This window comes from Vulpes vulpes, chromosome 16 (genome assembly GCF_048418805.1).
Source record: "Vulpes vulpes isolate BD-2025 chromosome 16, VulVul3, whole genome shotgun sequence".
In the NCBI taxonomy this organism is placed as follows: domain Eukaryota; kingdom Metazoa; phylum Chordata; class Mammalia; order Carnivora; family Canidae; genus Vulpes; species Vulpes vulpes.
Window position 1 is genome coordinate 50270628 of NC_132795.1, and position 14241 is coordinate 50284868.

At 65.2% G+C, this 14241-nt stretch overlaps 1 protein-coding gene across 1 annotated transcript in view; it reads right to left on the reverse strand.

Annotated features, from left to right (window-relative positions):
* Window positions 1-13549: 13549 nt before the first annotated feature.
* LOC112935828 (uncharacterized) overlaps window positions 13550-14241 on the reverse strand; it is a 42212-nt gene continuing 41520 nt past the window's right edge. The window contains exon 6 of the mRNA XM_072742599.1: window positions 13550-13901. The gene's annotated coding sequence lies outside the window, so the exon portion shown is untranslated. The remainder of the gene's footprint in view (window positions 13902-14241) is intronic.

The window sequence follows — 14241 nt, forward strand, 5'->3', positions numbered from 1 at the left end:
AAAGCTTCCATTTGTCTCTGTTAAGGTATAAATGGAAGGGGTTTTTATTTCAAAACAATAACAAGAGCCTTGGCCTCTGCTGTGTGACCTGAGGGTACCTGCACCCCCAGGGTGGGCACAGCCAGCCCCCAGCTGTGGGTCGAGCTGCCCCTGGAAGCCAGGTGGTGCACCTGAGGGAGCTCATCCAGCTGGGGCGAGCTGAGAGCCCCCCAATGTGTGTATATGCGTGTGTGCATGTGCATGCAGGTGGCCGTGCACACACGCATGTGCCACCTGGGGGACTGTGTGGCGCATACCTGAGTGCAAACGTGCACGTGAGTGTCTGCGTGTGTGCACGTGCATCCGTATGCACGCAAACCCGTGTGCGTGAGCAGACACACACGTGTGCATGTGTGTGTTTGCCTCCTTGGAAGCTCCGGTCAGTGGGCCTATGCATGGATTCGTGTGAGATGTGCATTCACACCCATGTGTGTGAGCCCGTTTGTGCACGTTCACATCTTTGTGTGTGCACACCGGGGGGTGCTCCGTGCACTGGCAGGGGTGGTGCTGGGGGAGGTCGAGGCGGGGCGGAGGTGGGCGCCGTCCTGCCCTCCGCTCCCCGGGGCCGCTCACATCAGAAGCCCTCGTTCCTGCTCTGCAAAGCCAAAGTCGGCGCGTCAGGAAGCTTCTAGGCCCGGGCTGCCAGCACCTTTGACGGTCTCTGTTGCTCATTTCCCAGCTTCCCACTTGAGGGCACCTTGCCTGCGGCTCCCGGGTTTCTGGCCCATTCTAGGAGCGGCTGCCACGCCGTCCCGGGAGAGCTCCATCCTCCAGCTGCACAGGGCAGTGTCCCCAGCGGCGAGGGTGCCAGGTGTGGCCATTCCTGGCCAGCCTCTGGGGGATGCCCTGTGCTGATGACGAGCCCCCCCACCCTGGGCACCGAGCTCACGCCTGGCCCTTCCCCCCCCCCGCCGCCCCCACCCGGCTCCGGGGGGCTGCTTTTGAAGGCCCCGCCGCAATGCGAACAGAACAGCCCTGAGTTTCTCTATCATTTGCTTCACCGGAAACAAAGCCAGAATTGTAAGCGCTTTGTGGGAAAGGGCAGCAGCTTGTGCGGCACAAAGAATTTATTTTTTCCCTCTTGCTCTGAGCCCTATCTGCAGACCCGTGGCTGCTGGGAACGGGGAAGCTCCTTCTGGGAGAAGGCTGGGGCAGGTGGTGGGGGTGGTGCCTTGGGGGTGTCTGTTCTATCCTCGGAGACCAAGTGGGCACTCATGCGAACCCCAGCACCCCCGCCGGGGGGTTCAACATCCCCAAACCCCGCTGCCCCTGCACAGGCCCCAGCCCCAGCCAGGCTGCTCGGGAGTGCCTCTCATCACCTCCTCGTCTTGCTGAGCCACCGGCAGCCCCCCAACCCGCACCCCTCCTCTGAAAGCACCTCTGATCCATCTCTGCTGTCTAACCTGTTCTGGAATCTTCTGTGTTGCGCAGGAGACAGTCTGTTCTCACCCTGACGTGCCACCCCGGGGTGGGGTGGCATGCAGGGGATTGAGAGGGCAGGGGGCACCCAGGGAGGAGGAGGGCTGGGAGGAGGGTGACCCCGAGGAGATGAGAGGAGAGCCGGGCAGGGAGGAGCCCACGAAGGCTTGGTCCCCACGTGAAGCTAGGAGCTGGGGTCAGGAAAGTTCACCCTGGGAGGAACTTTCCAGGTGGAGGAGACAGTGCTGTGAGGCCTGGGGCCTATGTGAGGTTGGCAGCCACCCGGCAGGGCAGGGGCAGGTTTGGGCTTTACAGAGCTCAGGTGAGGACCGTCAGGGAGCAGGGCACCTGACGCAGGGGACAAGAGGCAGGGAGGGCACTCTGGACAGAGCAGGCGGCAAAGGGCCAGGGGAGGAAGGCCCAGAGCAGACTGCAGGAGAGCCAGCCCCTTCAGTCCCCATGGGCCCTACGCATGGTGCCAGGGCCTCAGGCTGCAGGTAGGGACACAGGCAGAGGGGCCACAGCGCTGGGATTAGAGGGGGGCTCCTGGGCAGCCCCTCTGCCTCCCACCCACCCTGGAGAGCTGGGGGCGTCCTGGGCTCATGTGACCCCCTAGCCACCCCACACCTGGGGCCCCAGTCCGACAGCCATCACAGCCCGGGGCTGTCCCAGTCCTGAGAGCTGCGGCCTACCACGCAGGAGAGGGCTTGGCATGGGCGAGGAGCCCTGGCTGCCGGCCCTAGCCGGCCCTGACCTTGACCTGCCCTTTGGACTCATGTGGCCATGTCACACAGACACCGAGTGAGGCCCTGGGCCCGGTGGCTCCAGGGAAGGCTGTTCCCGTAACAGTCTGCCCGCATGACCTCCCCACCCCACTGCTCCCCTGACCCCGAGCATCTCCAGCCCCCCACCCAGGCCCTGGTCAGCAGCCAGCCGTTGGCCAAACGGCTCCACCACGAGGCCGGGTCAGTGGTGTGTGTGCCCCCAGGGCTGTGAGAGGCCCAGATCCTCCTGATGACCCCCCTCACCCCTCATCCCCAGCTTCCCCAGGTGCCCGGGACCCCCCAGCCACAGTCAGATAGAGGGCTACTGCTCACAGCACCACCCAGCACAGACCAATGTCAACCCAGCACAGAGAATGTCAACTACAAGTTGAAACCCCAGGTTGGTCCTGGTTGGAGGTCAACAGACTGAGGTGTGGAGCCCCTCTGAGGGGGAACACTCAGTGCACCCCCTCCCCGTGTGCAGCCTCACGGGTGATTGGGATCCAGAGGTCAGGGCAGAGGGTGTGCAAATGTTGCTGTCCTGAGAGGGTGGCTGCAGACCACCAGGCCACCCACGGGTCTGGATCCTGCTGCCGGGCCAGAGGCCTTGGGTGCCAGACACACACAGGCCAGATGCTGACGGACGCCCCCAGCTCAGGCACCTTGGCCTAGCTTCCCAGCCTGCCTGGAGCTGGTCGTGGGTGTGAAAGCATGACCCAGAAGCCACACGAAGATGCTTCTGGCATGGGCCCTATCCTGGCCACCCTGGCCACTGGGGCCACTTCACACCCTCAGCTCCTGTCATGGGCCATGCCTCCTAGATTCGGGACCTGGTCCTGGACCCCAAAACCATAGTCATGCTGGACAGCAACTTCTAGAAGCATCTAAGCCCCAAATCACGTACCCCTGCAGTTCCAACGGGCCTGTCCTAGGACCTTTGCACTTTTGCTCCCACTGTCCTCTCTGCCTGAAGCACCCTCTACCCCAATACCAGAGGCGCTCATCCTCCAAGAGGCTTCCCTGGACCCCAGCAGAGGGGAAGCTGTGCCCTGCACCCCCTGGTGAAAGGTTAGTCCCTGAAGCCAGCCCCCACACCAGGCACCGGAAGCTGCTGGCTGGCCTGCTGTCTGGTGGTCTGGGCCGTGGGGTGGGGGCGCAGCCCCTTCAGAGCCAGGTCTGCAGGCCCGGGGAGCAGGAGCAGCGGGAAGGAGGATGAAGCCACAGGGCCCCACAGCACCTGGGGCCGGGGGAGGGGAGCGGAGGGACTGCGGCTGGACCCTGCCAAGCGCCATGGGCCGGGGCTCCCCCTAGCGGCCGGGCCCTGCCTGGAGCAGCCCCCCCAACCCCACCAGCTCCCATGGCCTCCCAGCAGCTGCAAGGCCACCAGCACTTCCAAAACACACACCTGATCTGTCATGAACCTGTAAAGCCTTCACTCGCTCCCCGTGGCACTCCAGGACCCCAGGGCCTTCACGGCCTCCTCACTCAGCTCTCACCTCCAGGTCCCAGGCCTGCCGGGCACCCCCTCACCTGTGGACGCCACCTGCTTCTATCTCGGCTCTTTGTCCCTGAAGACTTGGGTCACATCACCTCCTCCAGGAAGCCTTCCAGACTCCCAAGCCGGTAAGGGCACGCCTCCCACGGCCCCTGTATGCTCTCCGCAGCCGCTCTCTCCCTGTGAGAGGTAGTGTCTCCCAGATAGAGCTGCACAGTCCCGGTTCGGGCTGGACAGACAGACATACCGTCTTGCTCCGGGGGTGGCGTGGAGTACGGAGGCCCACATCCATCCAGAGGCCGGAAGCGCTGGCTTTGAGTGCATGACCCAGCGTGACCTCAGGGGCTGCTCCTCCCTGGGCTTCAGGCTCTTGACCTGTGACACGGGAGCCGTCTCTGCGTGTGGGGGTCGCAGGTGCTTCCAACCCCCGCCCCCCACTCACCACCATGTGACCTTGGGGTGACCTCGCCTCACCTCCTGGCTGTGAAAACACCCAGAGCCTGAGAACAAGGGGGCTGACTCGGGGCAGGAGCACCCAGCTCCCTGGGCAGAGTAGCTGGGACAAGGTGGGCCCCGGGGGAGTGGGGACGACCGGTCAGGAGCCAGCAGACCCGCTTCCGGCCATCGCCCGCCCATCTGCCCTGGGAAGCTCACCGCGCCCCGGAGCTGACTGCCCCTCAAGACCCTCCTGCGGGGCTGGGTCCTGCCCCTGTTGCCAGGCCTGGGTGTCTGCCTAGCAGCCCAGCTGGGCCTGGGAGCTGACCGCAGGGATAGCACAGGGGGGGCCTGCCCCAGGAGAGAGCGGGAGGGCGCAACCACGAGGAGTCCCGGGTGCTCTTCACAGCTGCAGGCAGGCTCAGAGCCCCTCTAGCTGGGGCAGGTTCTGGGCGACACTCGACCTTGTGGACAGGTGGCCATCGGGGATGAGCACACCTCATGGGGCCCAGGGTGCCCCCCATTCCCCGTGGCTTGGTTTTCCCCCCGTCCCTTTCCCTGCTCCACTGACTGAGGAATTTGTCCACCAAGCACCTCCTTGGCCCCATCTAAGGGGCCCCATATGGTCCAGCCAATTCCAGGATGGGCCAGTCCCTGCCGGGGGTCAGGGGGACAGGGAATATGGTGCAGGGGGCACGAGGGGAAGGGAAGGGAGCCACATGTGTGGTCTGGGGCCAGAGACCCTGGCGACTTAGCACCGAGGGACAAGGGACACGTGGGGCTTATCCCCGGTAGCTGATGCACAGAAGTGTCACTGGGCCACCTTGCGCTGGGCTGTGGCTGGTCACTGCAGCCGAGGCACCCCACCTGCTCCCGTCACCCCCACCAGGCACGTGGGCTGGGGGCCTGGCTGAGAGTTCCCACTCACCCTGGGGCTGCCACTGGGGAGCCTGGGGGGCCTGGGAGGGCTGCTGCACGTGGCTCCCAGCCTTCTAGGGCTGTGGTCAGGGAGGTGGGACAGCGTGGAGAGCCAGGGGTGGGCATGGGGGGGCCCTCCGCAGCTGGGTGCCCGGCCTCCTGACCCTTGCTTCGGGCCCGACCTAGACCTGTGCTCAGGGAGCTGCCCAGAGACAGCTGTGCCACCGCTGGAAGTGCTTGGGAGGGTGGGGGCATTGCACGGTGGCCACTAGCCCAGCCCGGTGGTGGGGAGAGCGCCCCAAAGGGCCTCAGGTCCCCACTGTATGGGGACAAGCAGGAGGGGCGGGCCGGCTGGGTGGGGCTCTCCCCAGGGGGCTGCTGGGCTAACGGCAGGGGTCGGGGTGCTGGGGAGCTGGCGGTTGGGTGTGGCCCGAGGGCACAACATGGGATGGTGGCCCAGGCAGGGGACCGGTCACAGGGAAGCAGTGACCACTGTGCAGGAGGGCTGAGGGCCACGGGGGACACGGGAGCGGGGGAGCCGGCTTTCTCCTTGGAAAGTCTCCTGCAGGCCTAGCCAGGGGAGAGGCCAGAGCCTGGGAGTGGGGAGGGCTGTGGGACAGCCCAGCGGGGGTGCTCCTCAGGGGGCCTGCGGGCCGCAGTCTGGGGGACAGGATGAGGTGTGGGGCAGCACCGGGGCCACCCGCCTGCATCACTCACCAGGGTCCTCCAGGCTCAGGCCCCACACAGGCCTGCAGGAGCTCTGTGTCATGTTCTCAGAGTCAGCCTCAAGTCTGTGGCCGGGGATCCCCCACATGATCCACCCCAGCTGGGGGTGTCACTTTGGGTCACCCCAGTGTCCTCATTTGTCCAGTGGGTGCTGTCTAGCCCATGGGAGGGGTCACACGGGCTGTCCAGGGCCCAGTACAGGGGGCCGGAGTGGCAGGGTAGGCAGGGAGTGCCACCAGCCCGTGCCGGGGAGGCCCCCTGGAGGAGGCAGCTGGGGCTGGGAGATGGAGGGGAAGCAGGCCAAGGCCCAGGGGCACCATGAGGCCAGGGGCAGGGAAGAGTGGACATTGGCTCCTGGAGGACCAGGACCTCACCTCCTCCTCCTGGGGCCCTCCACCTCTTTCGCAGCAGCAGAATACACAGAGCTCCTGCTCACCTCTGGGCCTCTCTTCTTTCCTTCCCTCGATGAACTCCTACTCATCCTTCAAAGCCCAACAAAAATGTCCCCTCATGGGTCTGTCTATCTGACAGAAGCCCTGAGTGCCAACTTTGTGTGGGCCCAGGGCACAAGGGGAAAGGGCTCGAGCTCGGGGGGACCGCCTTCCTGCGTGGACCTCACGTCGGGGCTGGGCTGATTAGCACCTGTCCTTGTGGGTCCCACCCTCTGGGACTCCCCAGGGTGGCGCTCAGGATGGCAGCACGGAGATGCCGAGTTTGAAGGTGAGGGAGTGGGGGAGGGGCAAAGGGAGGTGCTTCGGAGCAGGGAGGGGAGCCCCGGGCCAGGCTCTGGGCACCCTGTCCCCCAGCAGGCAGGTGTGCGGGCTGACGCCATGGGGCCTCTGCTGGCTCCTCCTGGGCTCGGCCTGCTTGCCGCCCCCCTGGGGATCAGAGAAGAATGAAGAGATTTCCCGAGGAGGGTCGGGGAGTGGGATGGGGGTGCGGCCTTCTCTGCCTTGTCAGGAAGAGCCTGCCCAAGAGGGGTGGTACGGGGAGAAGGCAGGCGGCACAAAAGGGCAGCGTCCTCAAGACACCCTTTGACCCAACCATGCCTGACGCTGGACCAGCTCCTGGACTTTTGGTTGCCTCAGCCTATAAACCCCCCTGGGCCTACACCGGTTTGGCTTGGGTTTCTTTTTCTTTTTTTAAAGATTTTATTTATTTATTCACAAGAGACGCAGAGGGAGAGGCAGGGACACAGGCAGAGGGAGAAGCAGGCTCCCTGCAGGGAACCCAATGCGGGACTCAATCCCAGGACCCCGGGGTCATGACCTGAGCCGAAGGCAGACGCTCCACCCCTAAGCCCCCCAGGTACCCCTTGGCTTGGGTTTCTATCACCTGAAACTACAGCTTCCTGATTCATTCTGAGACTGGTTCTAGGAACGACCTGCCCTTTCGGGCATGAGTGGTCCCCAGTGCCCACAGAGGGTTCCTCAGCCTTCCTTCACATCAGCACACCACGTAGTGACTCCCCAGAGGCCCCCATAACCTACACATATGATCAGAGTATGAGGGTGGGGCCCCTCATCCCTTTCCTTGCTCTGTAGCTAGCAGACTCCTATGCATCCTACAAAACCCAACTCAGGACTTTCCTGCCCGGGGAAGCCACCGTGAACCCTTCTCCACCGAGCCCTGCTGTTTCTCCTGGGGCTGCTCCTCCTGGGGTGCTGCAAAGCTCCCGCAGCCCTTCCCCCAAGCCTACTGTGTGGCCGCTGCCCAACCCAGGTCTGTCTCCCCGCCGGAGAGAACTGCATGAAGGACAGTTTAGACAGTGGCACCAGCAAGGTGGTGAGCGTCCTGTTCAGGCACATCTGCAGTCGAGGCTGCCCTGGACCGTGAACCGCTCCCGCCGCCCCCTCCCAGCCATCCGTAGTGCCCGGTGCAGGACCAGAGAATGTCTGGGTACAGGACTGCTGCCAGGAAGGCTCCCCAGAGGTGGAGAGGCCGGACCCTGGCCTCTGGGGCAGCTGGTTGAGGCAAAACCAGGCCTGCCCGTGTTTGTGCAAGTACACCCACGGCCCCAGGCACCATGTGTGTCTGCCAGGCTGTGGGACCTTGGGCAGACTTCTCATCATTAAGAAGTCTGTTGTGTGTTGGGGAGACGGACACCCACAAAAGGGTCGGATGACACGGCAGTGCCCGGCTTGTGGCAACAGAGGCTGGGGGTATAATGGAAGGCTCGGGGGATGGGGACGAGGAGAAGAAGCAGGAGGGGCGTGCTCGGCAGAGGGCCCCCCCGTGAGCAGGGGCTGGGCACCATGCACTCCAGGGTGGCAGGGGCCACTGTGGCCGCAGGTGGGGGGTCAGCCTTGCTGCAAGTGAGCTCCCAGGTGGGACGTCACCAGGTGACATCTGGCCCCCCCTCTGGGAGGCAGGCCCCATGCTGGGCAGGACAGTGGTCTGGCCTCAGCCTCCCCCAGGACTGCCGGGCCCAGGCCCAGTGAGGTCACACAGCCTGTGGCCTCAGCCTCCCCACAGGACCCTGGTCCCGGGCCCAGTGAGGTCACACAGCCCATGGCCTCGGCCTCCCCTCAGGACCTCCGGGCCCAGGCCCAGTGAGGTTGCACAGCCTGTGACCTCCCCCAGGACTACTGGGCCTGGACCCAGTGAGGTCACACAACCTGTGGCCTCTGCCTTCCCCTAGGACCGATGGGCCCAGGCTCAGTGAGCTCACACAGTCCGTGGCCTCTGCCTCCCCCCAGGACCGCAGGGCCCGGGCCCAGTGAGGTCACACAGCCCACGGCCTCCCAGAGAAGGCTGCCCAGCTGAGCCCTGGCCTGGCCGTTAGGGTCTCTGGGAGCAGCTGAACCCACCCGATGTGGCCCGGCTCCCATTCTGCTACCCTCACAGCCACCAGGCTCCCCCAGGCTGGCAGCCGCCCCCGCCCCCGCCCACTGCCAATGGGGCAATCTCACCTGTCAGGCCACCTGGGCCTCACCGGGCCGTGGGCCAGCTGGGCTGGAAGGGCCTCGGTCTCTCATGCGCACGTGTACCCAGCTCCTACCAGCTGCCAGGGGTGGCACTTGCCCAACTGTCCATGGCCATTCCCACACTCCCTGCCCACTATGCCACCGGTCTGTCCTGGTGAGTCTGCAACTTTGGGGGGCGGGCCTCTGTGAGGCTGAGGGATTTCTCCGGGATTCCCTTGGGATGGGGCTCCCAGAAGCCCTAGGGGAGCGCTGACCGCCCAGGGGCACCAAGCAGTGACCATGTACATAACGGCAATCAGTGTTCACTGCTCAGCATGTCCATGCTGGGCTCAAGGGACACAGAGGGGAAAGGGGGACCCATGTCCCCAAGACACTGCACTGTGTGACCCCAGACGTGATGCTGGCATCTCTGGGTCTCAGTGTCCCTGTCCCAGGCATGGAGATGGGAAATCTGATTCAGCCCCTGTTGTGGGATCAGATGAGACCAAGCCCCCCCTGCTCCCCCGCCCCCTGCCTTGTGCCACCTGGCAGGTGGTGGATAACGGGGGCTTCCCTCCTAGACCTTTCCTGCCATCTCAGACCCTGAGAGCTGTGACCTCAGGCCACAGGGCCTCCTGCGTGGAAGGGATGGCCAGCCTCACCCACCCAGGGCTAGCTTCTGGTCCATAGAGGGGGAAACTGAGGCTCAGAGAGACACAGGTGATGTGGCCCGATGCCACATGTGGGGGTGAGTCCAGACAGACACAGGGCTGGGCTTCAGCCCTGGAGTCAGACCCCCCCCCCCCCCGCACAGTGCAGGGGAGGGGCAAAGGGTGGCGGTCCTTCTGGGGCTGGAAGGGGGGCCTCCCATGTCCCTCCCTCCCCTGCCAGCCACCAGATCACTGACCCCCCACCCTGGGGTGTTTGAAGGGAGAAGGGGCCCTGCCTCCCTTGGTGGTGGCCCGGCTGGTGCTGCCTCTGCCCCACGTCCATCCCAGCCCTAGTCCCACGTCGGTGATCCTACAGCCTGGTGGGCCTTGGGGCTTCAGGGACTGTGGCCTCCCCGATCCCCCCAACAGAGGCCAGGCCCCAGGACCACCAGGCCAGCATGGCCCCTCTCTGGCTCACGTGGCACTGTTTACTGGGACCGGGTGCCACCTGGTGGTCACCCCAGACGGCAGGCCGGATAGTGCCATCCCACAGAATCAAGTTCAGGCCCTGGTGGTTGTGCAAGCAGGGAACCGAGGCTCTCGGAGCGCTCTGGGAGGGACAGAGGCCCAGGCTCCTGACAGCAGGTCATGCCCGGGCCCCTGGTGGTGGTGGCACTGGGTCACAGCAGCTGCAGGCCCGTGGGGACCCCAGCCTCTCCTGGCAGGGGCTCCAGGCGCAGGGGGTCTTGCACAGGCCCCAGCCGGTGGGTCTGGCCTGTGGCTCCAGCCAAGCCAAGGCCCTGCCTGCTGTCCTGGGCAGCCTCCCAGAGCCCGCTGCCTGCCACACCCTAGCGGGACACCCGCTCACCTGTGACCTCAAGTCCACAGGAGCGGGTCTGGACGGCACAGGCCACCTCGCCTGGCCGCCCCCTGGTACTTCACGGTCTGCCTCAGCCAGAGACACGTGGCGGGTTCCCCTCCTCGGGGTGAAGGCCTCGCCTGAGCACAGAAGCACCTGGAACTGGGGGTCCCGGCCCTGAGCCTGCCCGGGGCCCCTCAGTACACTACGGCTCACTGTCCGGCTCTAAACCCCATCCCAGCCCCCTCCCACCCCCCGGCCTGGTTCCTGGGAGCCTGCTGCCGTTCACAGGCCGGGCCTGATGCCCATGGGAGCGCGTGGGAGCTCGGCTTCTGACCCCGAGGGCCCGGGGCGAGTGAGCGAGGAAGCCTGAGGGCCTCTTGGATGCCCCTTGGGCAGGACACTTAGGGAGCGGGGCAGGGGGGTGTATAGGCCTGGCCTCCAGCCCACGCGGGGTCCCCAAGTCCTCACACGTGGCATGTCCTCAACCTCACCTGCTCCGGGCCTGTTCCCAGCCTGGCCCCTCTCAGTGACTGCCCGCCTGTCAACAGCCGAGGCTGAGGCCACCCGGTCCCCCTCCAGGTCCATCGCATGGTGTCACCTCCCAGTGGTTCTCCCAAGGTGCCCCTTGGTTGCCATAATGGTCCAAGTGTATCTGCTCTGGCCTGAGCCTGGTGGCTGCCACCTCTTGGGGCCCTCTCTCCTCTCGGTGGCCACAGGGAGATGCAGAGTTGCCAGGCCAGGCTGGGCTACAGCTTGCTATGGTGGCCCATGTTCTGGGGAACGGCCACTGGTGTGACTTGACCGGCTTGGTGGGTGTGGTCAGGCCTGAGAAACTGTGGGTTAAACTAAGTCTAAGAGCCTGTGTCCTCCAGGCAGGCCTTGTCAGAGCCTTCAGGAGCTCCCCAATTCCAAGAAAGGACACGGTTGGCAGCTGCTCTGGATGTATTTATGCAGGGAGCCCCCTGGGTCCATGTGCATCTCAAGGCCCTTTCAGGAGGCAGCCAGCTCCCTCCTCAGCCTGGGTCCCCCGGGTCCCCAGGTGCTGCTCCATGCCGCCCACCTGCCCTACTCTTCTCCCACCATTCTCCCTTGTGGTGCTGGGCTCCACCCCAACAGACCATATGCTCACTCCAATTTGTTTCTTCACTTGGTGGGTCTTTATGGGGCACCAGCAGTGTGCCAGGCAGTGGGCTAGGTGCTGGGGATCCTGCAGGGGTGAGAAACCATGAGTCCCTGGAGCCTCCGCCTGGGGGGTGGGGGTGGGGGTGGGGGCAGGAAGCCATAGAACATGGTGGTGGGGGCTGCTGAGAAAGCGGGAGCAGCCTGAGCTGGGAGCACACTGGACATCCCCCGGGCCTGGGTGTCCTTCCAGGAGCCCCAATGGTTTCCCCGAACAGCAGCGCTGGACAAGGCCGCAGTGGGGCCCCGATGGGTCAGGACATCACGGAACAGGCACGATGGCACGGGCATCATTCAGGCGACAGCGTGGCCCTGTCCGCTCCGGGCCCATCTCAGCCCTCTTGCTGCCCAGGATCCTACATGGCAACGGGGCTGCTCCCCACCCAGCCACCCTTCTAGAGAGAGAGAGGCCCAGCCCGGCACCTCCCCTGGCTCCATGGGGACTCCCCAGACCCCCAGGGCCCAGGCCGCTCTGACCCTTCAGACCCTGCCCACTCCAGGAGGCAGCAACACCAGGGAGACCCAACTGGGCTAAGCGACACTGGGTGGCATTAGGGCCCCTCTCCCTTCCTGCGGGGAGCCTGGCCCAGTGCCTGGGGACAGCAATGGCCCGAACTCCGCAGCTGCCTCGGAGCCCCGCACTTGGAGAGCGCCCGTGCCCCTCACGGGTCTGCTCTGGCTGTGGCTGTGCCAGCGCCGGGTGGGGGTGGTGATGCTGAGGGCTCAAGTGCCTGGAACGGGACCAGCTGTGTCACCTGGGGCTCGGTGACCTCGGCGAGCAGGCTGTGGGGGGGTAGTGCCCGGAGCCGGAGGGGCTGGCGGGGGCCAGAGGAGCAGGAGCGTCCCCGGCTCCCCCACCCCTCCCCTGTTGACCTTAAACCTGCCTCTGCCGCTGCAGCTGCTGCACAGGGCCCTGGAGGGCAGGGGGGGGGGGCCTTCCCGGCAGCCGCCATGCTCTCCTGCTGCCACACGGTGTCGCTGCGGGGAAGCGCCGCGGTCCGAGGGGGAAGGAGGGCAGCAGCTGGCCGGGGCTCGGCTGCCTGGAAGGGAAGGGGGACCCTGCGGGGGCTGGCGGCAGGCCGAGAGAGAGAGGGGGGCCTCCCCTCCGCGGTGGGGCAGTGCGGCCACCGTGCTCGAAGGAGGGAGACCCAGTGCCGGAGGGGGGATCAGGGCATGTTCCCTTTCGGGGTCCTTCCTTCAAGACAGATGGGGGGGGGGGACACGCAGAGGGGGTAATTACCCGAATGTCACCCAGGTCGGGTTGGGGCTCACAGAGGTCACCTGAACACCGTGCATCAGCACACGCTCGCTGTCCGTGTGGGATACATGCGCTGTGCTCAAAAGCTCCCGTTGGGCCGTTTGGCTTTTACAAAGACCTGTGTTAGGACCTGTTTTCGCAAACTGAAAAAAATCTGACCAGAACTTCTGTTTTTACAGGAAAAATAAAGGCGGGGGGGGGGGGAGAAAGAGCATTTGCACTGGTTTTACAGTGAGCTGGTGCAGACGCCGCGAGTGCCCTGAGCAGCAGGACAATGAGCGGCCCCCCGGCCCCGGCCCGGGACCCCCTTGGCACCCAGCCACCGCCCCGGGACCCCCTTGGCACCCAGCCACTGCCCCGGGACCCACCGCCCTGGCACCCCCTCGGCACCAGCCACCACTGCTCCGAACCATGTCCGGGAGCATCTGTGCTGTGTCTTGAGTTATTTTGTGCATCCGAGTCTAGGAGAGCTGATTTATTAGGTCTGGGAACAAACTTTTTTTCATGTAAATGAATGGCACCGGGGCTTCTTTGCTTTCTGCCACTGGGGCTTCGGGAAGTTTTCCTGGGGAACGCTCTACTTTGTGATGGGGGTGGGGGACTGGTGTTTATTTTTCCTTAGGATTTTAAAGGAAACTGAAATGGAGCCTCTTTTGGGCTCCTGGTGGCGTGTGACAGGCCAGCCCTGCCCCATGACCCTGAGAGGGAGGCCCCCCGCGAGGCTAGGCCTCGGCCACCTTACCTGGTCCTGGCCCCAGGTGACCACCCCACCTCGCAGAGCCAGGCCTGCGGGGGGGGGGGGGGGGGGGGGCAGTCCTTTGTCCCCCTCACCTGCAGGCCGCCCCAGGCCATAGCCAGTGGGAGCCACAGCCCAGGACAGGCAGCAGGTGGCGCCAGACGTCCAGCCGCAGGGGGGACTCGGGCCCTCCCACCTCGCCATGCCCCCCCTGCTCACCCCCTCCGCACCCCCGGCACTTCGGCTCACGTGCACACATTTAGGAGCATCCTGACCCCCGTCTCCAGGGATAACCAGGTGGCAAGTGAGACGCTGGAAGGTGGCTGGCTGGAATGTGGGGAGGGACACTGGGTGATCCAGGTGAATCAGGAAGCGACCCCGACGACAGGTCTGGGTCCAGGGCTCCCTGGGGGCCTCCCAGCCCCCCATCTGTCCACCAGGAATGGCTGCTGCATGTTCCTGGCTGCTCCCCGCTGGGCTGTGGACTCCGACCCCAAGGCTGGGCGCAGTGGAGCTGCCGGGAGGAAAGGGCGAACGAGGGGCTTAGACACAGACCACTGTGGTCAGACGTGGTGCCTGAGCCGCAACATGCGGCGGAGGGGGCTGTGCCCTCAGAGCAGGAGGGGTCCAGGTGAGAACACGCACAGGCGAGAGCACGGGGCTGGATAAAGGGATTAGGATCCCCAAGAAGCTCTGGGGGCGGAGGGAATGAGGTGCCGAGAGGGCAGGGGCAGAAAGGACACTCAGGGGACCCAGTGGCCAGTCCCTGCCAGACTGACCATGGGTGAGGAGGGAAGTGGACAGTGCCCAGGCTTGTCAGCCACCCTGGTGCCAGAGGGTGACAGGGGAAGGGA